Below are 27,995 nucleotides of genomic sequence, written 5' to 3' on the forward strand. Positions count from 1 at the left end.
CTGGGCCATGTTTTATGCATGAAGATGATGGGGCGGTAATTTATTCTAGCGGAGCTCCTGTGTCGGCTGCACGTCAGCAGAGCTGGGCGCTGGCTGGGGGAGGGCAGGTGTACGTGTCTGCAGGAAGAATGGCCTGAAATGGGAATCCCTCTCCGCAGGCGGGACTGAAGACCAGAGCTTGGCTGCCAGGAACGCGGGGCAGGATGGCTGGAGCCAAAATCAGGGCAATGGCCCTCACGTTTTAGGGCACGTGATTTCTTCACTGCTGGGTCCCTAGCACCTGGCACAGAGTGGGGGAAAAATGCATATTTGTTGAGTGAATGAATGGTTCAGTGACAACCAACCTAAAAACTTGTTGGTGCCCCCGTGAGTTGTTTATGCCAGTGAACCTGCTTGATTCACGGTCCTCAAATAGGCTTGCTTGAACCTGCTGGCCCATGTCTCTCCCCACACTTTTCTCTCCATCAAGGACCACACTCCTTCCTCACCCACCCACTTTGAAATCTCATTTTCCTGTGATGCATTCCTGAAGTCACACGATGGGGCCAGCCCACACCCCCTGCGCACCTCACACTCTGGCCAGCGACCAGATGGCCCTCGTCGGTTAAAGCTCTTACTTGTTCGTTTGTTTGACTGACTGTGTGTCCGAATAGCGAGACTGCTTCTCGGTGACAGGTGCCGTGTAGTCCCTCTCCCCGGGCTGCCGCAGACAGTGTTTTGCCTGGGAAATTGGTGACATTAAGGAGTGGCTGGGGCATTCTGCCTCCCCGGTCTCCACCACCCTGAATAAATGTACAGTCTAACTCAAGACTCTGTGTTGATTATAAAAACAGCCTGGACACAGGACCCCCAGTCCCCAAACTGCCTTCTACAGACATTGCAGAGAGAGAGGATACGCTCATGATGGGTTGTTCTGTCCTACGCAATGCCCCCCTGCTCCAGACAGCCAACAGCTCTTGATCAAAGCCTTAGGGACAGTCTTGCCATGAGGTTCCAACTGGAAAAAAGTGACAACTCCAATCCCCAAATGTAGCCCAGGAGAATCCAGCATCTGGCTGAAGGCAGAAAACATGTCGTGTCTCTACTGTGTATCCCCCCGGGCCACAGCAGGGGGATGGGGAGCTGCTGAGAGGTGGGAGTCGGGGGGCAGATGGGCGTCACTGATGTCCCTGTGCCTTGCTGGCTTCAGCTCAGAAGGGAAAGAACCTACAGCCCTCCCAGGGTTGGTGTGATGAAATGAGATAAAGTTAAATAACTCTGGGGGTTGGCAGGTGTTGGAAGGTTCCCCCATAAGCTCACTAGTAAAGCAGGGGTAAAGTCAATTCCAAAATACCTGGGAGCAAACTCTTGGTAGCCTGCTGACTCGCCTCCTGCCTTTGACATCAGGTGTCTTCACCTGCCAGCGGGGGTAAGAACGACAGCCGCTGCCTTGTGGTTCTGCTGATGTCACAACGGGACACGCGTCAAGGGCTTAGAACGGGGTCCCACATAAAGAAATTGCTCCTTGTCAGCGGCTCCTGTTGACCAGCAACGCAAATTTCACCCACATCGGCAAACTCCTCCAGGCCTTCGGTGCCTGATCTGCCAAGCGAGGGCGTCTGGGCTACCTTATATCAAGACTCCAGAGTATTCATTTCCCAGGGCTGCCATCACAAATTGCCACCAAGGTAGTGGCATGAAACACAAGGGCCCCAGGGGAGACTCTGTTCCTTGCCTTTGCCAGCTTCTAGGGGCTGCTCAGAGTCCTTGAATCTATTTCCGAGTGATCTTTGTTAGCCTGAAAAACCGCCACCTGGTGGGGCGGGGGTGGGGGGGATGGGGCCCTTTATACCAAATGTAGTGACTTGGCAATTCAGGGTCCCATGGGGCTCAGTCGGGTGAGACAACCACCTCAGGATCCTGACTGTGCCTGCCTCTCAAGCTTCGTTTTCTGGAGTAGGGAGTGGAAGAGACCAAGATCAGGATGGAATCTAAGGACGGAAGCCACTGAGAAGGTTGTATTGGCTGTTGCAAATGGACACAGTCCCCTGGAATGATGCAGGAAGTAGAAGAAACCCCCGTATTCGATAAGGGCCTAGGAATGGATGTTCTCACCATCTGGTCTGCTCCGGAGACCCCCTGCCCCATTGTTCCCAGCAACACAGTCCCGCTCTACATGGCACTTGCCATAAATCAGATCAGGTGGCCACCACAAGGCAAAGAGAGAAGAGGAAGCTCACAGACGAAGCTCCCTTCCGCCACCTTGGTTCACCCTGGGCCCTTCAAAGTCTGTGCCAGCAATGAACTTGAGCCTATAGTACGTGATACCAAATGAAGCGTTTTCTTCTTCTTCTTTTTTTATGCAATCAGCATCAGACCTTCTCTCTTCCTCATTAAGCCACACATTTCCTCAAGCCTCTGCTGCATGAGTCACTGCTTTTCTGATGTACATAATTTGCAGCAGCAGCTGAGGGAGAACAGCAGGCCAGAGGGAGCAGAAAAGTAGAGTTAGTTCCAGGATATAAGGCAGTTGAAAAGTTTGCATTTCCTCTTCTGTAGTGCATTTCAATGCCTATCTGGCCTGTTTGCTCATTATAATCACGGAGAGACTCGGGGGTGGGGAGGGGACCAGAACAAGAAGCAGAGGACTAGCTGCCATGCTTTCTCATTCTTCCTTCTCACTGGCCGTTCTCTGGACCCACAGCTCGCACCATATGGTTCCTTCTTCTGACTTCTTGACTCTCACATTTTCCTCCATTAAGCACATACCCTTGCATGCCTGGAACGTTCTCCTCCCAAGGAACATTCTCATTCATGCTAAGCATGGAATATCAATTTTGACTCTTCTCTGGGCCCATGTTGCTATTAAATTTTCCATAAGCTGCAGAATTTCATGGCAAACACAGAGATTCTGCTAGGAGCAACGTGTTTAAAAGAACATGGAGGGGGGAAGCATAATTATGAGGTCCTTTCTTCATATTTTTCCCTTCAACTCATTTGCAATAAACGGAAACTAGATGTTAGGTTCGGGAGAAAGCACGCCAGCGTGTTTATTTCTACTTGAAAACTGTCCTGGGGAGAAACAGACCTTCAAGGACTCTGTGGAGGATGGAAAGCACTGAGACAAAGCACATTGTGCTACTTTTAAAGCAAACCACTAAGGGAAAACTTGGTATTATTTTTAAATAAAAGCTTATCAAACACCAGGAGGAAAGAATAGCACAGCACTAAATTGGTTTCTCTCCTGCCACAAAAGAACATGCAAAGGACAGAGGGTTCAGCTTGTTCTCTGGAAACTGGAAAGGGAGTGGGAGCTGGGTTCTTGCTGTGGTTCTCCGGCTGGCTGTCTACCCACACTCATGGAATGAAAACACCAAGAAACAGGCTTTGTGTTGCATGCTTTAAGGAGATATGTGCTTTTATTTCATTTCCCCCATGTTCTTGTTCATAAGTAGCTAAGAAAGTGAAGGCCAAGAATGGTTGCTCAGATAATAATTATCGAATCCATACGGTGCCTCACATGTATTAATTCATAATACTATCATAATAATCCTGAGCCCATTTTGCAGATGGAGAAACTGAGGCCCGAGAAGTTCAGTGATTTGCCGTGATCACATGCCCAGCAAGTGACTGAAATGAGATTTGAATTCAGACAACCTGGCTCTGAGTGTAACTGCAGCCTCTGTTAACTCTTCAGACCGAGTAATTAAAAAGCACTGCTGTGTAACCACACGCTGTGCATTACATCGTGAGTGCTTCTGATGGGTGGTGCTTCCAGTCCATTTTGAAATACGCAGCATATAGCCTTGGGAAAGAGAATTATGGAGTAATAAAGAATCAGAACATTTGACAACTATTAGAGAACCTTCTTAGACAACATCACGTCCAAAAATCTCATTTTAGAAAAGATGAAACCAAGGCTCGAAAAGTTGTGACACGTAAAAGTTGGCACAGCAGGACTGGATGGATGGATCCTGGCTGTGCCTTCCTCCAGCCCATCCCCTAACCTCAATACAAGGTTCTTTCCACTGCTGCTGACTCCTGGTTTCACAGGAGCTTGGAGGCCTAGAACATTGCTGGGGGATGGTTTTTGTGGAGCAGAGACAGAATTGTGAGCTGGCCTCTGAGAGAGAAGCATGAGGCTAAAGCGAGGCCAGTGCCTGCATTTTCCGTGTGCTCTTCTCGCCCCTTCCAGCCCATCACTGTCCTCTCTCCCTCTCCCCTTCCTCCCTCACATTGGCTTCTCCACAGCCCTTCCTGTCTCGGTGAGCAGCTCCACCTCCCATCCAGTTGCTGCAGCCAGCGAGCTGGGCCCTCCTCCTCGCTCTCTGCTCCTCAGGCCCCACGTTAGGGGTTCTACTCCCAGTCACCTCTCTGATCTGCTCCCTAGCCATCCTCACAGTCCCCGTCCTGGCCCAAGCCACCGTCTCCTGTCACGCAAACTACCTTAGCATCTTTGTGTCCCATTTTGGCTGCCTACGCCAATCCACTTGCTGGTCAAAAGAGCCATCCTTGGGGCGCCTGGGTGGCTCAGTGGGTTAAAGCCTCTGCTTTCGGCTCAGGTCATGATCCCAGAATCCTGGGATCGGGCCCCACACCGGGCTCTCTGCTCAGCGGGGAGCCTGCTTTCCTTCATCTCTCTCTGCCTGCCTCTCTGCCTACTTGTGATCTCTGTCAAATAAATTAAAAAAAAAAAAGAAAAAGAAAAAAAGAGCCATCCTTTGAAAATCCTGGAATGACCACCTACCGCCACCACTGAAAGCGGTTGGGGAAGGTGGAGGACTCTTGGGATAAAATCCAAATTCCCTAACCTCACGAGCTAACTGTTGCCATGAGAGTGGAGAGGAAGAGACTGGTGAGGAAGATGTTCAGCCCCGGGGAGAGGGGCGCAAGACAGGAAAGTGCCCGTGCACGGAGCTGAAGCTTTAGGAGGCGGGGTCCGGGGTGGCACCCAGGGAAAGAAATCCAGGAATCACTCAGGTATGAGCTCGCTGAGTAGCGACCCCATGTCTGTCCCCAAGCCCTGTAAACGGACAACTGCTGCCAGGCCTCACCGAAGGAGAGTCTTATTTTCTCCTGTAATGAAGGGCCCAGATATTTTTAGTTTCACCATAATCGATTATGCGCAGAGCGACCGACACCCATGGCCTCCCCAGGGGAATGAGAGTGAGGCGGCCGTTGGCTCAGCTCCTCCGGCAGCCCGATGGGAGGGAAGAAAGGCATTCGGGCAGGGTCTGTGTCACCTTTGCGGCAGCTTACTTTGGGGGTCCTCGAGAGGAAGAGGACAAGCATTTCCTCATTATACTGAATGATCAACTTCCAAGTCTTCTTCGATCCCAGTGTTAGTGGGGCTGTACCCTTCTCAGCCTTGTCAGAAGAGAAGGGGTAAAAGATGCCATGATCTGAAGGTAGCTTCTCTTCTTTCATCCTGAAGTGATCGAAGAATCGGAACCTCCCAGAACTCCAGAGCCAGAGAGACCTCGATGTCACTGCCCCAGCCCTCACTTCACGGAAGGGGAAGCAGCGACGCAAAGGACAGAAAAGTCTCATCAGTGCCCCCAAACCAGTTTGTTTCTGAGGCAATCCTAACACCCTTTTGTTCTGGCACACAGCTGGGGACTCTCTCCACGTGCACAAGTCGTTGCAAATCAGGCTTCTCACATACGAAATACACGCATTTCTTAGCAATGTCTGGAACATTCCATTTCATGTGTGAGCCAACAGCATAACAAGGACTGTGTTTTAAAATGGTGCCATGAAATAAAAGAGTCTCAAAAGGTTTAAAGGGCTTGTTCCCAGAGGGATATTTACCAGATGGGGGTCATGTATATTTGTATATATTTTTAGGACAGGGAGGGAAGAGATGTTTTCCTTATCGAAACTAACAGGGAGGGGTGGCCCCCCTGGACGTCTCTGCTGAGGGTCCTGGACTCACAGGCGTCTGTCCCACCTGCCGGAGGGAGCTCACCCAAGTAGCTCTGACGTGTTTTCTTCACTAGGTTCATCCCCTTCAGGTTTTTTTTTTTTTTTATTGTTGTAGGCACTGAGTGTATGAAGATGAATAAAACACGGATTTGCCTTGGAGAGCTTAAAATCCTCTGAAGAATGCAGATTCACAAATAACTGTATGGCCAGATCCCACAGGGTCGGTGTTGGAGGAGTCCCACAGAGTCAGTTGGGAGCCCAGATGATGAAATGATCCTGACAGGAAGGAAAAAGCCAAAGCAGGTCTGGGGAGGCGGCTGCATCTGAGCTAAGCCTTGAAAGACTGGAGGATATCAAGAGGGGGAGAGCAATGAGGAGAAAGGTACGGCCGCCCAGAGACGCGTGAGCACTAAGTTGTAGGAGGACATGACAGGTGGCCAAAGAAGGAGGGAAGGTCTGGGGCGGAGCGCAGCCTGAAGGGCAGGGCTGCGGGGAGGCTCCACAGTGGGGGCAGGACAGGACCTTCTAGTCCTGAAAGAAGGGGACTTGTTCTGGCATGTGAGGGCCTCCCTCACCCCTGGGTGTCCTGCCTCCTCCTCCTCCTCAGAGATCTCATGCTTCCTCCCTTCACCACAGCAGGCTTGACAAAGGGGTATCACAGATGCTCCGTGACGCCACAGGGTGTGGCCATGCAAGGACGCCAAAGGACAGTGGTATCTCCAAAGCCCAGAAACTGCCCCTGGGCGTCTCAGAGAGGGCGGGAAGCAGCCTTCATGGGGTTGTCTTGTCCCAGGGTGGGGTGTTGAGGACCAGGGCCTAACCAAGAAGTAAGGCACTTGGAAGACCTGTCTCTGGGCACTACCTCACACTCAGCAAAACCGCAACAGGAAAATAGAAATCAGACAGGAAATCCATTCCTGTACAGAGAGGAAGAGAAACTGATGAAAAGAGAGCTTTGGGTTAACTGGTCAAGATATTTAAAAGTGAAACTTTGAAAATATTGAAAAAAAAAAAAAAGCTTTTATTGAGTGAGTAGCACATGGTAGACATTGTGGCGAATGATTTGGGAGCTTTATTCTACACACCCAGAAGGCTTCATTATCATCAGACATTTGCTGGGTGAGAGAAAAATCTGAGCCAGTGAGTGAGTTGGTTGATCTCAATGGTCAGTGTCCTGGAGTTAGGATAACTTGTTCCTCCTGGTTTGCCAGATGTGAGCACGGCTGGTCTCATGTCCTGGAAACCCCCCAGTCCCGGGTGAACTAGGGTGGCTGATTGCTCAGAGTCTCTCTCTTCGTTTTAGGGTTTACTTCTGGAGAGACCTGGCCAGCTGTCTCACCAGGCCCCTTCTCTCCTGGCCAGCTGTGGTGAACGCTGCCACATTCCAATTTCTGTATCATACAGTTCTTTCTTATAATCCTGTGCTTTCTTCCAACACCCGATGCTGTAAGTTCATCCTGAAATGAGCACTGCAGGTGAGCTCAGTCCTTATCGCTCCCTCTCCCAGCGTGCCTTCCGGCTCTGGGAGGATGACCAGTGCCAGGATTCTGCAGACTCACCTGCCCATCAAGCAGGAGATCCGATGTGAGTCTGGGAGGAGCAAGTGGGCAAAGCAAGTTGTCGGCCTCTGGTCGGGAGAGAGGACTGTGCGGCAAGCCCATTGTCGGTCTTCTCCTCAAGCAAGGAGGGGTAGGGCAGCTGGTGGACTCAGCAGCTTCCTGATCATGGCGAAGGCTGGATGCTTCTGGTCCCCACCCAGTTCCATTAACTGGCCTGTGCTTCTGAGTTCAGACAGCACACCTTGAGTTCTCCCGATGATGTTATGAGCTGTCAGTTACCGTACCCAACACTCTTCTTGCATGAATTAGCCAGAGGATCCTGCAATTTGCAACCCCCAAACCCATAGACTGGTACAGATGGTAACAAGGATGCCATCACCCATAGCTTAATAGTAGCTTTCTAGAATGCTCGCATTGAAGGAAATCAGAGGCCGTGTCCAGGCTCTGGGAGAGCACTTGCCCTGAAGGCCTGTGGCTCTCTGTTATGGCATCAGAGAGAGTGGAATCCAGTTGGGATACACTCCCACCTTCTGTGGTTGAGACAGTTGGCAGAAACACGTCTTTACTCTTTTGTTTTACATCCATACTGTCCTGTGTAGGGGATCTTCTGATAAGGCGTTGACTTTGTCAGGTTAACTCTGGAAATCAGAGATTTTAGACCTATGTTTTCACACCGAATATACAGAAATAGAAGCTACGATGTCGAGGGTTATCTTTGATGTCAAGGGTTGAATAGTTGTTAGTGTAACTTTTTGAAGAATGTAAATGCTTTGTTGAAAATTTCTGACTCAGGAAATATAAACAAGATTCGAAGATTTCCATTCCAGTATACATTTTTACTATATATGTCTCTGTGTATTATAGTATGTACACATTACAGTTAAGGAGCATTATAAACAAAGTGCAACAGAGAAGGAAAGAAGTTCTTCATCGAATTTAAATCTCTATAGATTCCATTTCTTACCATCATAAGTTCCCTTTACTAGTCAGAAGGGTTTTTTTTTTTAAGATTTTATTTATTTATTTGATAGACAGAGATCACAAGTAGGCAGAGAGGCAGGCAGAGAGAGAAAGCAGGTCCCTGCTGAGCAGAGAGTCACGACCTGAGCTGAAGGCAGAGGTTTTAACCCACTGAGCCACCCAGGCACCCCTACTAGTCAGTAGTTTAAAATAAAATTTGGTTTGGTCCTCTATAAAAAGTTTGTAATACGGGCTTGCAATAGAAACTTTGTTATACTGGCTATAGAATGTGACTATTACAGGAGACAGAATCGTCTTAACTATAAACAAAGCTGTCAGGCTTGTGCTATTTTCTCTTCCACTGTGTAGGTCGCTTGGGTTCTCCTGTTGGACACGGAGCACCTCAGCTGGCTCTTCTCACAGCTGGAGAAAGAAAATAAGGCCACTCTGCCCTAATCGAAACACAGAATTCCAAAATTCCTAGAGTTTCGGGCTCCTCACTGTCTCTCGCTTATCCCACCTCCACCTGAAAGGCCTCATCCCCTGGGGGACGTTCTCTCCTAGGGGTATGTTTACCTTCAAAATCAGAGGGTGCAAAGCGGACGTCTCCCCAGCTGGTAACGTGGCATTGTCCAGCCACTGCCTGTTCCAACACCTGTCGACACAAAATGAACCAACATTTTTAAAATTTTTAAAGAGAAAGGAAAAGAGTTTTATCTGAGCCCAAGATAGGACAGCTGCCTAGGATATACGATCTTCACAAAGAAGAGCGTGCTCTGGGGAAGGAACATTTGATCTGGGGTTATATATATATGTACGTGTGTGTGTGTGTGTGTGTGTGTATTTAACATTAAGAGTTACAAATCATTAGGACAAAAGACATTCCAGAAAGTGACAGACTTCATCTTGTGTTTTTAGTATGTGCAAGGCTCTACGACCTTAATCTTATGGGAACCAGGGAGATTTGTTTTTATCTTTGTGTTTGGAAGGGTCCTTTTGGTTCTTTCTTTCTTTCTTTTCTTTTCTTTTTTAACGAAGCAGATGCACAAGTATGTGCAGGGCAGAAATAGAGTCCACACTTTGAGGTTTAGCTCTGTCAGTCTGACCTTGGTGAATATTAAAGTAGAGCTTCCCTGGGAGCCCACAAGACATGAAAAGTTGAAAATTTCCTTTATGATCCCCAAGAGTGCAAGAGTGGGGGCACCTGCGTGGCTCACCCGATTGAGTGCTCCACTCTTGAACCTGGCTCAGGTCATGCTCTCAGGGTCGTGGGATCAAGCCCCATGTTGGGCTCCGGGCTCAGCAGGGACTCTGCTTGAGATTCTCTCTCTCCCTCTGCCCCTCCCCCCACTCATGCTCTATAAATCAATCTATCTTTATGACCCCCCAAGACCCCCCAAATCTTTATGACCCAAACTGAGGCATGAGGACAGGAAACTTCTGGAACTGGAAAGAGCTGAAAATAAACTTCAGGTTTTTCTCTATTTTCAACAAGAGCAGGGGTCCTCCCTAAGAGTCTTTTCCTTGCAAGCAATAGCAATCACCATAAACATAACCTGAACATTGTGTTTTTTTAAAGCAAGTGGAGCGTGGTTATTATAAGATGGTGGGACAAACGTTTCCAGCGGGTGTGTGAGGGAGAGGATATCCCGGAAACCCGGGGCAGCTATGACCCCTCCTCTGTCTGGCCCTCGCTTGCCACAGAGTCTAACCTGGGTTTCTGAGGGCTCAGCTGCCTTCCTGGTCTTGGGCAGCGCCTGACTGTTGAGTTACACCAGAGGACTGAATCCTGACTGCCCCTCTTCAAGCTACGTGACCTTTACTCAAGGCGCTTGAGACATGAGTGCCCGGGACTCGGATGAGAACAGCAAGAGTTCCCACTCCATGAGGTTGTGCTGAGGATCAGATGAGCTCATCCATGTGGAAACAGTGCCTGGGGCAGAGCCAGCCCTTAATATTTATTAGCTATTAATCTGGTTATATACTCCTCTTTCTCCCTGTGGGTCGGTTTTCTTGGCTTCACCGGGTCTACGTCCAAGCCTGGCCACCCCACAGTGGTGACCCCTCTTCTAAGTCTACACCACGCCAATCCAGGCCAACAGCCAGACTAAAAATGATTCTCTCAGTCTCCAGACCAAAATCTCAGTAGAAAGAATCTTCTCGACTTGGTCGTGGTCATGGAGGCAAGTGAAGTCAGCTGTGAAAGGCTGGGTTGTGTGCATGTGGGAGTGGGGGTAGCAGGGTGGGGAGTGGAGAGGATAGTGGTAGTTCTCAAAGAATGACAGGGCTACTTCATGGCTCATTACTCTTCCCCAGAAGGGGGAGCCCAGCCACAATTTTGTGGTGTTTTGTCTTAAGTCTTCATTGAGCACTGTTGGTGCCCATCCCAGATACCTAGTGTCTTTTTACCATATCTGTGTGTGGCTTGCCCCCTCGACCCCTGCTTTGTGTTTTGGTTCCTAACTGCCTTGGATCTACAGAGTCATTCTGCTCATAAGCTCAGAGGGCCAGAAGGGCTTGGAAGTCTTTGTCTTCCCTTCCTCCAGGGCCAGCTACAACCTGGGACTGCCAGCCACCCATGAGGGGGTCTGACAGCCCAGCATCCTTGCCCTACATGGGGACACACTCTGAGGCACAACTTAACCCCCCAGTTCTCCCTTGGGGGGGGTCAGGCTGAGGATGGGGGTTTGCATGGGTTCTTCCCTTTCTCTGTCTGGCCTCCCCTTCCTTGCTGGCTTCCCCTGGAAGCATTTCCTTAATAAATGACTTACACATGAATCCTGCTCTGAGGGTCTGTTTCTGGAGCTCAATTTAAAACAATCCCACAGATTAAAAAAAAAAAAAAAAAAAAAAAAGAGTCTGAACTCATTTGTGAGCCATTAATGGATGGAACTGATGTCCGTGTGAAAAGAATTCTTGTGCTCCTCGGAGACTGGATTTTGTTCCTCAGCCTTGTGTCCTTCACTGGGTCCCACCCACCGAGAGGGGCTGTGAGGAGCCCCGTCTCTGCCTGCAGAAACTGCAGAAAGTGATCTTCTTTCAGAGAAAACAAGGAGGACAGCCACTCTTATTTACAAAAAGAAAAAAAGAAAGACAAGAAGGTTGGTCTGGTATGTGACCTGCTCTTCTTTACTGTCCCCTTCCCCCGCGGCCAGCTGGGAAAGCAGTTTTAACTTTCAGAAAAATAGACTCTTCCTGCCAAGTCTGGCCGCCTGTCTGAATGCTAAACATGGGAACGCCGGGAAGTGGAGGGAGGAGGAGAGAGGACACTTCTAGGCCAAGCTGCCCCCTCAGCGGATCCTCACAGAGTAATATTCCTGATTTGCCTGCGGGGGTTGCTGCTGCTGATTACAAGGACGAGCGATCTGTGTGGCTTTCGGTGAGATGCGTTCTCACAGGGAGAGATCACACGGGGCTGGCTGTTACCTCAGGCCTCCGACAGCCAAGGAGCTCTCTCTTGGGCTGACAGGGGCCGTCCTTCAAGGTGGGTCAGTCTCAATGCCAGGGAGACAGGACAGTCCCTGGTAGGGGCAGAGTCTGAGAGTCCCTAGTTCCTGACCCCACTTCAGAACATTCTGGCCACCTCGGTTGACACCAATGACTGAAATCCTCTCGCACCAGTTCATTTCTTCGGGCTGAAGACATGTCTATTGTTAAAATGTAAGCCTTTCAAGAGAGAGAACACATTTCCCTGTGACATTAACCAGGACTTTCTGGGTTTGGAAGCAATGGAAACTTAATTCAAAATGGTGTGAGCATAAAAGAGGATTTAACTGGCTCAGTAATCAGGGTGGATGGGCTTCAAGCACAGCTCGATCGGGTGCCAGAGCAATGTCATCCTAAATGTACTTTCCATCGCCAGCTTTGAGATTTCTCTGTGCTTGCTGCATTTTTAGGTGGCAAAGCCGCCTGCAGTAACTCTCTACTGTCCTCCTAACCCCTGAGGAAGGAGCACCTCTTGCCCCACCAGCCCAGCAAAAATCTCAGGACTGCTTCTCATTGGCTTAAGTCGAGTCATGGAGTCTCCATGAACCAGTCACTGCGGCTCTGACTAGAGGCCTCCGTCATGCACAGGTGGCTGGAGTGGAGAAGAGGGGTCAGCCCCACCCAAAGATGGGGGGGGGGGTTCTGTAGAGACAAGGCAAGTGCTCTTACCAAGAGAGGGGAGGATGGGTAATGGGAAGTAAAAACCAGCATCTGTCCACTACATTTATGCTTGATTTTCATACCTCTGCAATCATGCCAAGCAAAGAGCAGCTCCCCGAAAGATGAGGCGTTGCAGAGATTGCAAAGACAAGTCTAGAGCCAGGTGCACCATACTAGGAAACCAGGTTGGGGTGAGGGACACTGCATGAGGGCTCCTTGAGTTGCCGGGGGCAACCCAGATACTCTGAGAGGTTAACAGTATCTTCTTAGGAGCTGAGAAAAATTCAACACCTTGCAAAAATCGGGACTTGAGGGGCACCCGAGTGGCTCAGTGGGTTGAGCCTCTGCCTTCAGCTCGGGTCATGATCTCAGGGTCCTGGGATCGAGCCCCGCAACGGGCTCTCTGCTCAGTAGAGAGCCTGCTTCCCCTCCCCCACCGCCTTCCTCTCTGCCTACTTGTGATCTGTCAAATGAATAAATAAAATCTTAAAAAAAAAAAAAATCAGGACTTGAATTCCAGATAGCTTGATAGGTCTGGGCAGGGGGCGGGCACTGCAGCTCACAATTCATACCAGTAGGTTGCCTACCCCAGACTTGGAATATCAGCCTTCAGCTGAGGAATGAAATACTCTATGAAGACCTTCCGTATTGTGGTCCCAGCATCCTTCACCATGCTTCAGGTGGGATGTTGGTGCCCGGCAGGGGTAACTGTGATAAAACCAGGAAGAGTATTCGTCTTTGTAGCTGGACCAGCCCATTATCTCTTTGACTCATATGACTCGCAGGCATCTAAGAGTTACCGAGCACCCCACTATAACACCCTGGCGAGGCCTGGCCTCACGCCCCCCTCTGCGGAGGAGGAACAAGATCTTACAGAAAGAAAGTGACAAGTGTGTGGTGGATCCAGGATGCAGACGCCATTTACCCTCCTTAAACACCAGGCCATCACCAAGAATCTGAAAGCAAAAGTAGCTGGGGAGGTATGGAGGGATACAATTTAGAGCAAGTGGCAAGAAGCGGTAGGGAAAAAATCCAGCTGGACAAGACATGGCTGTGGTCAGTCTGAACAGAGGCAAGGCACCAAAAGATGATGAGAGCACACCGCCCTTTGTTTGCTGAGATGACACACTCTGGTAGGACAGCCACATAACTGTCTAAACAGTTAGTGATGGTCTAAACCAACACTGTTTGAGAATGAGAGGGCACTGTTAATAATGAAGCCAGGGAGACGGTAACAAATCCAGACCAGCGAGGGCAAACGAGGACTCGGGATCCCTCTCACTGGAGCTAGGCTTTCTTCCGATAGTGGTGATGGACATGTGTGGATTCACCCACGCATCCCTCAGCCCCGCCATCCTGCATCCTTGTGTGGGCTGCAGGATGGCCTCTGAGGGATGCATCAACTGACCTTGATCTTCGAGGCCCTGGGCCCTCACCAGTTGAGTTCATTTCCAGACACTTAGAGAGAGGGGACAAAAGACACCGTATAAATAATTAACTTATTTAATTGACCCAATGATTAACTAAGCAAGGCAGTATGGCAGAGTGGATAAAGGATGTCCCTTTGAGGTTTAGGTTTGGATCCCACTCTGTGAACTTGGGCAAGTGTCTCCGGGGCTCGGATTCCTGAGCTGTAAAATGGGAATGAGGGCACAGAATGCTTGAGCTCACACTTCATCTTGGGCACTGGGCCAACCCCTCTATGTACTTAATCGCAGCATCATTATAACAGTATGAGGCAGGTACTAATGCTCTCCCCATTTTGCAGACTGGTGCACAGAAGCACAGTAAGCTACTTACTCTACGTTGTACAGTTAGTAAGTACTTGTGTGGCTTTTTTCCCCCCCGAAGATTTATTTATTTATTTATTTATTTGAGAGAGCATGAGCCGGAGTGAGGGAAGGGCAGAGGCAGAGGGAAAAGGAGACTCCCCACTGAGCAGGGAGCCCGATGCCGGGCTCCATCCCAGGACCCGCGAGATCACCTGAGCTGAAACCAAGAGTCAGCCGCTCAACTGACTGAGCCCCCCAGGAGTCCCCAGTCTCTACCTGCCTTACGGGGATTGGTTTTGGTGACTAAATGAGACAACACTTATTAAAAACTGAGCATATTGACAGAAAGCCAACAGAAGCCCTGGATAAATGATTAGTCTTTAATGATGATAATTTATGCTTCAGTATTACTGTTATCTTACATTTGTCGTTTAGAAGGCACTATGATGGGTCATATTTCAACCTCACCATATGGCAGGAAGAGCCTCTGACTAACAATCTTTAATACTACTTAATACCCGAAGAGGAGAGCATTGTTGACATGACCCATCTCTAAGAAGCCCAAGAATCTGAAACATCCACGCCATTCTTGCTGCAGCTGGAGAAGGGAAATATCTACAGGTTTCCTTAAACCCAGACAGTTATAAGAAAATAAAAAGAAATCCTCTGTGGGGAGAAGGCAGATGGGAAGAGAGAGAATAGTTGTTCAATCATCTGCCCCAATTCCTCCCCGAAGGAGGCTTGTGAGCTGGAAACACATTCCCAGGGCTCCAGAGTACATTCCAGCCATCAACCCTTGCAAAGGTCCTGGGGCCCCGTGAGATCACTTGGAGCACCTCCCTCGACCCCTGCATGATGCTGAGACAGAGGGCACAGGAAAGAGAAGCACCGAGGCACTGAGAGATGCCACAGGCCTCCTGTCCGTCGACCAGCAAAGCCACACCTGATGAGTTAGGACCAGGACTCCCTATGCAAGAAGAGTCAAGTTCCAGTTTCCAGATCCAAGCAGATGGTGTGACCTTGGGCAAGTTAGTTACCTAGCTTCTGGGGCCTTGGTTTCCTTGTTGGTAAAAGAGAGAGAGGAAAACCTTCCTTGTATCTCCAAAGAAGCAAAGTATGTTGCATGTTTCAGGGAGTGCCTGTCCCTTCGCAGAGTTCCATAAATGGTAACTGTTGTTACTATTAAGTATTAGCTGAAAATGACACTGTATGATGCAGTAGGACCACAGGGATATACAATCCCTGACCTCCAGAGCCTATAGACACAAAGAAGAGACAGACTAAGGGCCATAAAATGATGGGCCCTCTGGGCAGGTTGCTCGTGGTCTGGGAAGATGGGGCTGGAGGCTAGAGGAGACACGGGTGCAGACAGGCACATGCTGCGGGTGCCCAGAAAGTAAGAGTTGAGGATGGTTGGGGTCTGCACAGAAGCAAAGAGAGAAAAAGCTCAGTGGAAGCCAGAAGGGGCTGGAGGGAGGAGTGCCAAAGAAATGGGACACGTGACATTAGGGAAGGAGAGAAGAAGATGGCAGCCACTGCTCACCGCACCTGCCCTACCTCCGAAGCTCATCTCAGGGCTGGGCGGATGCCCCTACAGGAGTCCTCTCTTCCCTACCACCAAGGCTTTCACAATTCACCAGCCTCAAGGAACTAGTGTGGGAGTGGAGGACAGCCGAAACCACGCTCGGAAACAAGAGCTGGATACAGGTTTCTCCGCAGCGACCGAACACTACGTACAAAAAACCGCACGTGGTGCTGTGAATTTCTGATGTGGATCACTCCTTCGCTTCCAGTATCAGTTGATAAAGACCCGTGGCTGAGTGTGGGGACAAGCGTGAACTCTGCTCTGCTGGGGTTTCTGTGGTTCTCTGGTGATGCCGTCCCTGCCTCCTCTGTGCCCAGAGTACTCTGCCGGGGGCTGAGTCTGACAAATGCTAGACTTACCTGACAGGTCATCAAAGAACATGCTTCCCTGTGGTACAGCACTGTAAGTTCACAGTGTTCTGCAATTATATGCCAAAGGAGTTCTTGCTTTCTCTAATGAGCTTTGCAAACTGTCAGCCTAAGATGAAGTTTGATCTGGGAAGGATTTCTTCCTTTATTTGCCCGGTTTTGTAGCACTGCCCTTTCTCCTAAATCTTTAAGTTGTCTCTTCTGCCCTGTGTCACTGATGGGAGATGAGAATGAATTTTCTTCTCTTGATGGGAAGAGTCAGTTTCCGAAGGGGCTTAAGTTCCAAATGGTTCTCTTTGGGAGCAGGAACACAAGAGCCATACTCCTTGGGTGATGTTATTGAAGAATAACCTGTCGGGCTTTGTCAGCACTCGGTAGAAAGTACGCAGTGATGACATGACGACAGGAATCAAGATTCTCAGCCACGTGCCCTTTCCAGAATTCACTTCCAGTTCCACAGAGCTGCCCCTGCGCAGCTGCAGAGGTCAGGCAGCTGGGACTCACGGCCACAGTAGTCAGAAATGCTCTCTCTGGTCGCTGTGTATCAAATGTCTGGTTGAACTGCATCCTTAATAACGTCTGTCTACCCAGAGGGCAATGTTTGTTCCTGTTTGTGAGGCCGCTGAGAGTTCCATTTTTTTCCGGAGAAATACTGGCCTGAGGCCCCTGGAAACATTGCTTCATTGCCCAGCCTTATAAGAATTTCCCTGACCATGGACATTGGGGAGGGTATGTGCTTTGGTAAGTGCTGTGAAGTGTGTAAACCTGGCGATTCACAGACCTGTACCCCTGGGCATAAAAATATATGTTTATAAAAAATAAAAAATTAAAAAAAAAGGCTTTTCAATATAGCCATTAAGAGGGGGAAAAGGGTTTACAAATAAGTGTATATAATGAAGCCATCTTTGTGAATAAGAAAATATATAAAAGCATGGATATACATAGCTGTCTATTATGATGTCTCTGTTAATGAGTTAAATTATTAATTCTACTAATATATCTTACAATGAATATATATAATAATTGTTTTAATAAAGAAGCATATATTCTTAAAAAAAAAATTTCCCTGACCTATTTTGTGGAGGAAAATTCACCCTGGTCCTATGGTTGTGTCATGCAAAAGGGAGAAATCAAAGTTTTTGCTGCTGACAAGGTCCCATTTACTTGAGTCAGTTACAGCCACTGAAATGATCAGCCCTATAAATGTTGTTTTAATGGAGACAAAGTCTTCACGGGTCCAGATTGGGTAGATCTGTGCCTCAAAAAGGAAGAACTCCCTTCTTTATTCAGTTACTGGGTGGGGCCATCATTCTGTGAGGATCATACTGTTATTACACATGGGCTGCTCTCACCCAGACTACACCTTCAATCGTGTGATATTTGCAGTTACCGCTGAGCAACACAATCCTCCCATCTTGGTTTTTCACGTAAACAGGAGAGTAAGGCTACCAACTTAACCTCCCATAAAGCAAGGCTGAGGAGAAACCTAAACACCTAATCCTTACAAGATGACATTTCAGAGTTAAGGGAGCCTGGTTTCTACGTGCTGGAGGGAGGGTTCATTAAAAGGGAAAGGTCCCAGGCAGGTAGCTCTTCCCTCATCCACGTTGGCTCAGAGAGGCCAACATGCAAAGAAGGGTAGGACGGGGGTTCAGGTGATGATGTCCAAGACAGGCGGTAACATTGTTCTGACCAATAAAGCCAAGTTTGAACTCCACTATTTGGCAAGTTAGGAAAATCTCTTTTCCTTCTTAAAATTTGAGACGACTTTCTCAGAAAATAAACATTTGTTCCTAGACCTGTGGGTCTGAGTCAACCTTTACCTGCACGCTTACCTGGAGGAGAATTTGTCTCTGAGAGGGACCACACTCAGAGTGCCCATGCCTGCCCTGATAGTGGGAGACCTCGGAGCCAAAGCCAGCAGGGTCCCCCACTGTCTGCCAGGAGTCTGCACGTCCTGTGGTGAACGCCAGAGCTGACAGCACCCCCGAGGCCCCTGAAGAATTATTTGAGTAAATATTCCAGGCTGGAGGAAATGCACTACCTGGGAAGAGCTCAGTTCCTATGGATGGAAACCAAATTGTGGGTGAAGGATGCCTGGGTGAGATAGGAAACAGCGTTTTTAATTTTACTCTTTCTCCCACTGAAATATGTTTTTAAATCATTCTTCTTGATTCGAAAGCAGGGAAGACTGCATGCACTTCACGAGGCTCTCTTGTAAAGGATTTAGCAACCTCCAGAGCTCAGAAAGGGGGTCCCCTGGAGCCGGCGCAGGGCTGTGAGCTGGTCCTCTTGCGCCACCTATTGACAGCATCGCTCACTGCGGTTTCTGGACGCACCTACAAGGCCTGCTTGTTCTGGGGACCACAGAGGGATGGGCACCAACTCCGGAAAATTAAGACTACTCAGGGCACGTTTTCTGCATTCAAATTAAAATAGGTTTATAGAGTCCGCAGAGGAAAATACATGTTCTAACAATGGAGGTTACCTATTTTATTGGGCAACTTCGCTCTGATTTTCAACTGCTAAAATAATACGTAAGCATAACAGGAGGCAGAGTTCTGTTTTCTTTCTTCCATTAGGTTGATACATAAAGGTACTGCATATTTTTAGGGTTTTTGTTGTTGTTGTTGTTTTAGAAAATATGATCAACCTAAAAGTATTAAATTTTTTAATTAAAGTATTTCTTTGAATTTAAATTATTTATTTAAATTTTTTCTTTGTAAATAAATTAAAGTAATTAAATTTATTTAAATTAAAGTATTTCTTCTTTTAGAAGAAAAAGAGTTAATGACTACAATTTGCATGCAAGAGAGTGGGAAGCGAATTAATACCAAGAATCAGTGGGAGTTCCCATATGCAAATAGAGCATGGGAAACTGTCCATATGTGACAGAGGCTTGTGCTTTCACTGGAAGACTGAGAAGATGCTATCCAGCGCACAGTGGTTCATATCCTTCCATTCAACAATCCAACTTCAAGAATTCCATCCCAAGGAAGGAATTCAAAACCATGGGGAAAGTAAGGTGGATGGTATTCTTCATAAGATTGGTTAATGTTCAACAACAGAAGACTTGAGGTTATGGTTTGTTCAGAATATGAAATATTACAGAGGCACAAGAATTATTTTAACATGTAGCAATATGAGAAATGCCTATCCATGAAGATACAAACTAGCAGATAAAAAGAAATATTAAAACTGGAAAAGAATATTAAAAATATTAAAGCCAAGTTAGTCTGTGTTATGCATACCAATATTTCTGTTTTCCTAATTATATAGCAGATGCAGAAGTGCATTCTTGTAGTAACACATGTAAGTTATACAGAAGCGTATTAAGTAAGAAGTAGAGGATCCCATAATCTGCCTGCCCCTACTTGTCTGCTCCCTATGTAAGCTCAACAATGTAAGCTCTCCATATCTTCTTCCTTAGAATTACACACACACACACACACACACACACACACGATTAAATGTAGTGTTATTTTAACATAAAGGTGATAATACTGTAGTTCTTGCAACTCGATTCCCCTAAAAATATGCATTACAGGTCTTTCTGGATCAATAAATACAGATCTGTCTCATTTTTTAAAAACCACCATTTTGGGGTGCCTGGGTGGCTCAGTGGGTTAAACCCTCTGCCCTTTAGCTCAGGTTATGATCTCAGGGTCCTGGGATCTAGCCCCAGGTTGGGCTCTCTGCTCGGCAGGGAGCCTTCTTTTCCGCTCTCTCTGCCTGCCTCTCTGCCTACTTGTGATCTCTGTCAAATAAATAAATAAAATCTTAAAAAAAATTAATAGGATCAACTATAATACATTTAACTATTTCACAATTGATACTCATTTCTTCAAATTCTTAAAATGATAATAATTCTGCAAATGACCCCTTGTATATGTATCTTGGTACACCCTATTAATGAATTTAAGCTTCTTTTCATTTTTTATTAGCCATTTTTGTATTTCGTTAGAGAATTTCCTATTCATATCTTTTGCAAATTTTTCTATTACATTGTTTACATTTTTATTATTGCTTTGTTGGGGCCCTCAATGAATTTTTAGATTTTGAGATTTCACTGGATTTAGAGATTGGTACAACATAGAATGTTGTAGAACATAATTTTTTAAAAATTTTATCTCATTTAAATTCAATTAATTAACATATAGTGTATTATTGGTTTCAGAAGGAGAGGTCAGGGATGCATCAGTTGCATACAACACCCAGTACTCATTACATCACGTGCCCTCCTTAATGCCCATCAGCCAGTTACCCCCTTCCCCGCCCATCCCCCCTCTAGCAACCCTCAGTCTGTTTCCTATAGTTAAGAGTCTCTTATGATTTTTCACTTCTCTGAGCTCATCTTATTTTATTTTTCCCTCCCTTCCCCTATGATCCTCTCTTTTTTTCTTAAGTTCCACCTATAAGTGAAATCATATGACAACTGTCTTTCTCTGATTGACTTATTTCACTTAGCATAATACCCTCTAATTCCATCCACATCATTCAAATGGTTAGGATTTCATTTTTTTGATGGTTGAGATATATATTCTGGTGTATATATACAATACATCTTCTTTATCCATTCATCTGTTGATGGACATCTGGGCTCTTTCCATAGTTTGGCTATTGTGGACATTGCTGCTAAAAACACTGGTGTGCAAGTGCCCCTTTAGATCACTACATTTGTATCTTTTAGGGTAAATCCGTAGTAATGCAATTGCTGGGTCATAGGTAGCTCTATTTTCAACTTGTTGAGGAACCTCCATGCTCTTTTCCAGAGTGGCTGCACCAGCTTGCATTCCCACCAACAGCGTAAGAGGGTTTCCCTTTCTCTATATCCTCACCAACATCTGTCGTTTCCTGAGTGGCTAATTTTAGCCACAGACTGTAATATGTTTTCCCATTTATTCTGGTCTCTTTTTATATTCCTTGGGAAAATGTTACTGCTTTTCTTTATTTAAATCTTGTTCACTTCTTGTTATATATTACATAAAGGAAGATCTTTTTCAATGGTTATTTACATAACTAAAATAATTTTAATGGAAACAATTAGTAGCTCCAGCTGAAAATATAGCAGTTTTTTAAAGCTATAATGGTCTGTCAAGTAATAACCCAAAAGGGTGTAATTATTGGCTACTCATTTGCTTGTATACAAGGAAAATCAAAAGATTGATTTCATGTCCTCTAACAAACCAAAAACATGACTTAGACACACAAAATAAAACATAAAAAGAGAGAGGAAGAGCCACAGCTCAGGAATCGTAAGTCTTGTTTTCTCTTTGTTGGGTAAGCTGCTGATCAGCTGATGGTGTGCACAGCAGCCAGGTGGGGTTTCCAGCTGTGGGCAGCTGAGTCATCAAAGAGAATAATGCCAGTTACTTCACAATCCTCCCAAACGCCTTGACCATTTGACCTGTGAAGTCTTCCCATCAGAACAACTCTACAGTATCTCCCTGTGCCCTCTCTCTGCACCCCACCTCCATTAGGCCAGGCCTCACCATTTCCCTTGTTAGAATCTTCCCAACCCCAACAGATGTGAGTAAAGTTGGCTAATGATAATGTTTCTGGAACATTTTTTTTTTTTTCAAAAAAACAGGCTGGAGCATGATAACCTGATCTTACGGTTCTGAAAAGAAGATGTACAAGAATGGCCTTGATAATTTGGAAGAAAGAGAGCAATAAAAGAGAATTCACTCCACCTGCTGTCAGAACACGCTACAAAACTAAAATATGTGAATAACAAGACACTGGCACAGAAACACGAAAGTCTATCAAAGGGACAGAACGAATTGCACTTTCTCAACTTGCCCGTGGTGAGTCCCAGTCGGCCAGTTTCTGCACCGCGATGCTGTGACACACCATGGGGCTGCAGGTGAGCTGCCCCGCACCCAAAACAAGTTTTCCAAAACTCTTATTTTCCCTTGAACAACGTAAAGCATTCCTTTAGAAGCTATTTTTGAGGGGCGCCTGGGTGGCTCAGTGGGTTAAGCCGCTGCCTTCGGCCTGGGTCATGATCGCAGGGTCCTGGGATCAAGCCCTGCGTCGGGCTATCTGCTCAGCTGGGAGCCTGCTTCCTTCTCTCTCTCTCTCTGCCTGCCTCTCTGCCTGCGTGTGATCTCTCTTTGTCAAATAAATAAATAAAATCTTTAAAAAAAAAAGCTACTTTTGAATTTCAAAAACATAGCAATTTCATGAATATCTTGTTGGTTTTTATCTTAATTGTGCTATGGTCTGAGAACACACTATGTATGATTTAAATCTTTGAAATTTGCCAAAACTTGCCTTATAGCTTAACATATCATCATTATGCTTAAAAGACCTGTGTATCCTTGAAAAGAATGGGTAATATGTAGGTGTTGGGGGCAATCTTCTATGTTTATTAGGTTTCTCTATTCAATTGTATTGCTCAACTCTTCCACACATTTACCAAGTTTGTGAGTCTGACTGGTTTATCATTTATTGAGAGAGGTGTGTGCAGATATCTCACTATGATTTCAATTTCTTTGTCATGTCATTCTTTGCTTTATACATTTTGATGTTATGCTATTTATTATATACATATAAATTTAGATTTTATATCTTCCTGGTTAATTAAAACCTTTAACATTATGGAGATTTAAGAGGCCATAGAAATGTAGAGAGAGGTCCTATGGAAAAGGGTAGGAAGGGTGGAGACTCGATCAGGAGCCAGACTGACCCCAGGTATCTGACTGTGGACTGGAGGGATGATGTAGGCATGGAGAGGGGAGAGGAGCAGAACTCACACCAGGCACTCAAAGCACAGTGGACCTGCACTGGGAAGATAAATCCCTACAACATTTTGCTTTGAAAATCAGAGGGGATTAACTTTGTGAGTTCTTATAATCAGCAGGGTTTAATATCTGGAACTTTAAAAATCAGTGGGCTCACTTGGGTGGCCCAGTAGGTTAAGTATCAGACTCTTGGTTTCAGCTCAGGTCATGATGTCAGGGTTGTGAGATCAACCTCCATGTCCGACTCTACACTCAGCATGGAGTCTGCTTGACATATTCTCTCCCTCTCCCTCTGCCCTTCCTGCTTGTGTGTTCTCTCTCTTTAAAATAAATAAATCTTTTAAAAAATTTAAAAATTTAAAATCACTGGAGATCCAGAGGGGGATAGGAAGCTGATTGCCTGCTTTCAAAGAGATAAGTGCGAAGATACTGCATAGAAACGGCAATTTGAAAAATGTCTGGGGCACACAGGAGGGAGATTTGTTTGCTAATCTCAGAGTGGGTGCTGGAAGGGCAGGGGTTGTTGGAAGAACTCTCCAAGAACAAAACAGGTGCTATTTCCCTCCCTTGACCTGCAGCCTAGATACATGGACACATATGGAAACCAATGCAGTGTGAACACTCTCCACCCAGCTTGCTGACAGTGAGTCCTTCCAGCCCCCAGTCTTCTGCAGTCACACCCCATCCATCTTGGCCTCAGCAGTTTTCCCATTAGCTGCAAAGCCGTTCCTATAGCAGACTGGTCCAGGCCTTGATGAAATCACCCCTGCTGTGGACCATCTGCAGCAGCAGTCCATCTGAAGTAGAGCCACAAGCCTGGTGGTGTGCCAGCACCCCAGAAAGGGCCCAGCACTTCACCAAACTGACCTCAGCCCTTAGGAGAGGGGAAGATAAACACATATACCAGTCCCACTTGGCCCAAGCAGTGAGCTGGGGGCAGACATCTAGTCTGACTACAGGCCCTGCCCACCAATGAAAGTTTCTCAGGGGAAAACATAGGGAGAACACTCTGCAGTTTCATGCTCCTGCAGCTCTGGCAAATACCTGATCTGACTCAGTTCAAGCCCAAATCAGCCCCAGACTGGCCCATTAACACCACAGGGACCAAACACTGCCCACAACAGACAAAGAGAGCCATTACACCCAGGTAGACTGAAGGTAGACACAGCTCAGCCATAACATACAACACACACAGAAGACACCCCTGGTTCTGGAGAAGACATCTCCAGGTTCTGGAGAAGAGGGGACCTTGCACTGCAGGGCACTCCAGAACCTCTTCCTCATAAGGCCACTACCTTCAAGAGTAGGAAACACATGGGGCACCTGGGTGGCTCAGTGGATTAAAGCCTCTGCCTTCGGCTCAGGTCATGATCTCAGAGTCCTGGGATCGAGCCCCACATTGGGCTCTCTGCTCAGCGGGAAGCCTGCTTCCTCTTCTCTCTCTGCCTGCCTCTCTGCCTACTTGTAATCTCTGTCTGTCAAATAAATAAATAAAATCCTTAAAAAAAAAAAAAGAGTAGGAAACACAGCTGACTTTCCCAACACATAGAAACAGATTCAGAGAGTTAGACAAAATGAGAAGACAGAGGAATATATCCCAAATGAAAGAACAAGACAAAATCACAGCAAGATTGCTAAATGACACAGAGAAGAACAAATAGGTCCAAAAGAGAATTTTAAGTAATGGTCCCAAAGACATTCACTGAACTAGAGAAGAGTGAGGATCTCAGTGAGACCCTCAACAAAGGGATAGAAAACATGGGAAAAACCCAATTAGCGATGAAGAACTCAGTAACTGAAATTAAAAAACTAAATGTAATAAATAGTAGACTAAAGGAAGCAGAATGGATCTGTTACCAGGACAATGGAGTAATGGAAAGAGTCAGGCTGAACAAGAGAGAGAAAAATAATAATAATACATGAAAATAGATTAAGGGAACTCAACAACACTGTCATCAAGGGTGATGACATTCACATTATGGGGGTGCCAGAAGGAGAAGAGAGAGAACAGGAGGGAGAAACTATATTTGAAGAAATAATACCTGAAAACTTCATAATCTGGGGAAGGAAAAAGAAATACAGATCCAGAAGGCACAGAGAGCCCCCAACAAAATCAACACATGGAGGTCCACACCAAGATACATAGTAATTACAATGGTAAAAAGTAGTGATAAAGAGAGAATTTTAAAAAGCAACAAGAGAGGGATGTCTGGGTGGCTCAATTGGTTAAGCAGCTCCTTCGGCTCAGGTCATGACCCCAGCGTCCTGGGATCAAGTTCCTCATCAGGCTCCTTGCTCGGCAGGGAGTCTGCTTCTCCCTCTACCTCTGCCTGCCACTCTGTCTGCCTGTGCTCCCTCTCGCTCTCCCTCTCTCTTACAAATAAATAAATAAAATCTTTAAAAAAAAAAAAAAAAGGCAGCAAGAGAAAACAGTTACATACAAGGGAAACCCCACAAGGCTGTCCGCTGATTTTTCAGCAGAAGCTTCGCAGGCCAGAGAGTGTGTCAAGCTATAGTCCAAGTGCTGAAAGGAAAAAATCTGCAACCAAGAATACTCTATCCATCAAGGCTCTCATTCAGAATAGGAGACCTAAAGAAGTTAAAGGAATTCATCAACATTAAGCCAGCTTACAAGAAATGTTAAAGAGGACTCTTTGAGTGGAAGATAAGACCATACATAGGAATAAGAAAAGTAGGAAACACAAAAGCACTAAAATTAAGCATATTTATAAAAATCCGTCAAGGGATTCACAAAATAAAAGGATATACAGTATAAAAACATATATAAAAATGTGGCTGGGAAAGGAGTAAAAATTTAGTTTTTTTTTTTAGAATGGGTTCAAACTTAAGTGACCATCAACTTAATACAGATTGCTATATGCAGAAGATGTTATATATAAATCTAATGATAAGCACAAATTAAAAACCAGTAATAGATATACAAAAAATAGAGAAAAGGGAATCCAAGTATATCACTAAAGAAAACCAGCACCCATGAGAGAGGAAAGAAAAGTACTACAAAAACAACCATAAAAGAAGAAACAAATGGCAATAAGTACATACCTATCAATAATTTGTAAATGGACTAAATGCTCCAATCAAAAGACATAGGATGATGGAATGGATAAAAATGCAAGTCTATCTGTAGGCTGCCTACAAGAGACTCATTTCAGACCTAGAGAGACACCTGCAGATGGAAAGAGAGAGGATGGAGAAGCATTTATCATACACATGGAAGTGAAAAAAAAAAGCTGGGTAGTAATACTTCTATGGGACAAACTAGACTTTAAAACAAAGGCTGTGACAAGAGACAAAGAAGGTCACTACATAATCATAAAGGGAACAATCCAACAAGAAGACATAACAATTGTAAATGTTTACATACCCAGCATGGAAGCATCCAAATACATAAGGCAGCGAATAACAAGCTTTATAAAGGAAGTAATCAATACTAATAAAATAATAGTAGGGGATGTTAACACCCCATGTACATCAATGGATAGATCATCCAATCAAAATATCAACAAGGAAACAGTGGCTTTGAATGATACATTGGACCAGATGGATCCAATAGATATATTCAAAGCATTCCATCCTAAAACAGCAGAATACATATTCTTTCTAAGTGTACATGGAACATTCTCCAGGACAGATAACATATTAAGCTACAAAATAAGTCTTAATATACTCAAAAGATTTAAGTCATAATACCATGTACCTCACAAAGCTATGAAACTGGAAATCAACCACACGAAAAAAATCTAGAAAGAACACAAATACATGGAGGTTAAGTAACATGCTACTAAATAATGAATGGGTCCATTAAGAAATCAAAGAGGAAATTTTAAAAATACATGGAAACAAATGAAAATGAAAACAGTCTAAAACCTTCAGGATATAGCAAAAATGGCTCCAGAGGGAAGTTTATAGCAATACAGGCCTACCTCAAGAAGCAAGAAAAATCTCAATTAAACAACCTAACCTTATGCCTAAAGGAACTAGCAAAAGAAGAACAAACAAAACCCAAAACCAACAGAAAGAAGGAAATAAAGATTAGAGTAAGAATAAGTGATATAGAAATAAACAAAAACAAAAACAGCAGAACAGATCAATGAAACCAGGAACTATTTCTTTGAAAAGGATCAACAAATTGATAAACATCTATCCAGACTCATCAAAATAACATAGAATAAAAATCAGAAATGCAAGAATAGGAACCAAAACTACAGAAAAAAAAGATTATAAAAAATATTATGAAAAACCATATGCCAAAATATTGGACCACCTGGAAGAAAAGGATAAGTTCCTAGAAACATATAACCTCTCAAAACTGAATCAGAAAGAATAGAAAATCTGAATGTATTGATTATCAGCAGTGAACCTGAGTCAGTAATCCAAATACTCCCAATAAAAAGAAGTCCAGGACCAGGCCACTCTCTCTGAGGTGAATTCCACCAAACACTTAAAGAAGAGTTGATACCTATTTTCACCTTATTTCAAAAAATAGAGAGAAAGGAAAGTTTCTAAATTCATTCCATGAGGCCAGAATTACCCTGATACCAAAACCAGATAAAGAACTCAAAACAAAAAACAAAAAACTATAGGTCAGTATTTCTGAGGAATACAGATGTGAAAATCCTCAACAAAATATGAACAAACTAAATCCAATAATACATTAAAAAAGATTATTCATCATGACCAAGTGGGATTTATTCTTGGGATGCAGGTGTAGCTCAACATCAGCAAATCAGTCAGTAGGATACATCGCATGCAAGTCAGTCAATGTAATACACCACATCAGTAAGAGAAAGGATAAAAACCATGTGATCATTTCAATAGATGCAGAAAAAGGATTTGATGAAGCACAAGATCTATTCATGATAAAAGCCCTCAGCAAAGTAGGTTTAAAGGGAACTTACCTCAGCCTTATAAATGCCATATATGAAAAATCCACA

The 27,995-nt window shown here is 45.5% G+C and overlaps 1 long non-coding RNA gene across 3 annotated transcripts; it reads right to left on the reverse strand.

Annotated features, from left to right (window-relative positions):
- Window positions 1-38: 38 nt before the first annotated feature.
- LOC122913359 lies at window positions 39-27,993 on the reverse strand. Of its 3 annotated transcripts, XR_006385713.1 has the most exons (4): window positions 27,960-27,993; window positions 9,000-9,078; window positions 618-721; window positions 39-280 (listed from the first exon to the last, which is right to left on the reverse strand). It is a non-coding gene; the product is annotated as an uncharacterized LOC122913359 (long non-coding RNA). The 3 variants fall into 3 exon arrangements; XR_006385715.1 differs by lacking the exons at window positions 9,000-9,078; window positions 27,960-27,993 and adding an exon at window positions 1,334-1,482; XR_006385714.1 differs by lacking the exons at window positions 39-280; window positions 618-721 and adding an exon at window positions 3,316-3,784.
- Between the last annotated feature and the right edge of the window lie 2 nt (window positions 27,994-27,995).

This window comes from Neovison vison, chromosome 1, assembly GCF_020171115.1.
Source record: "Neovison vison isolate M4711 chromosome 1, ASM_NN_V1, whole genome shotgun sequence".
Classification (NCBI taxonomy): Eukaryota; Metazoa; Chordata; class Mammalia; order Carnivora; family Mustelidae; genus Neogale; species Neogale vison.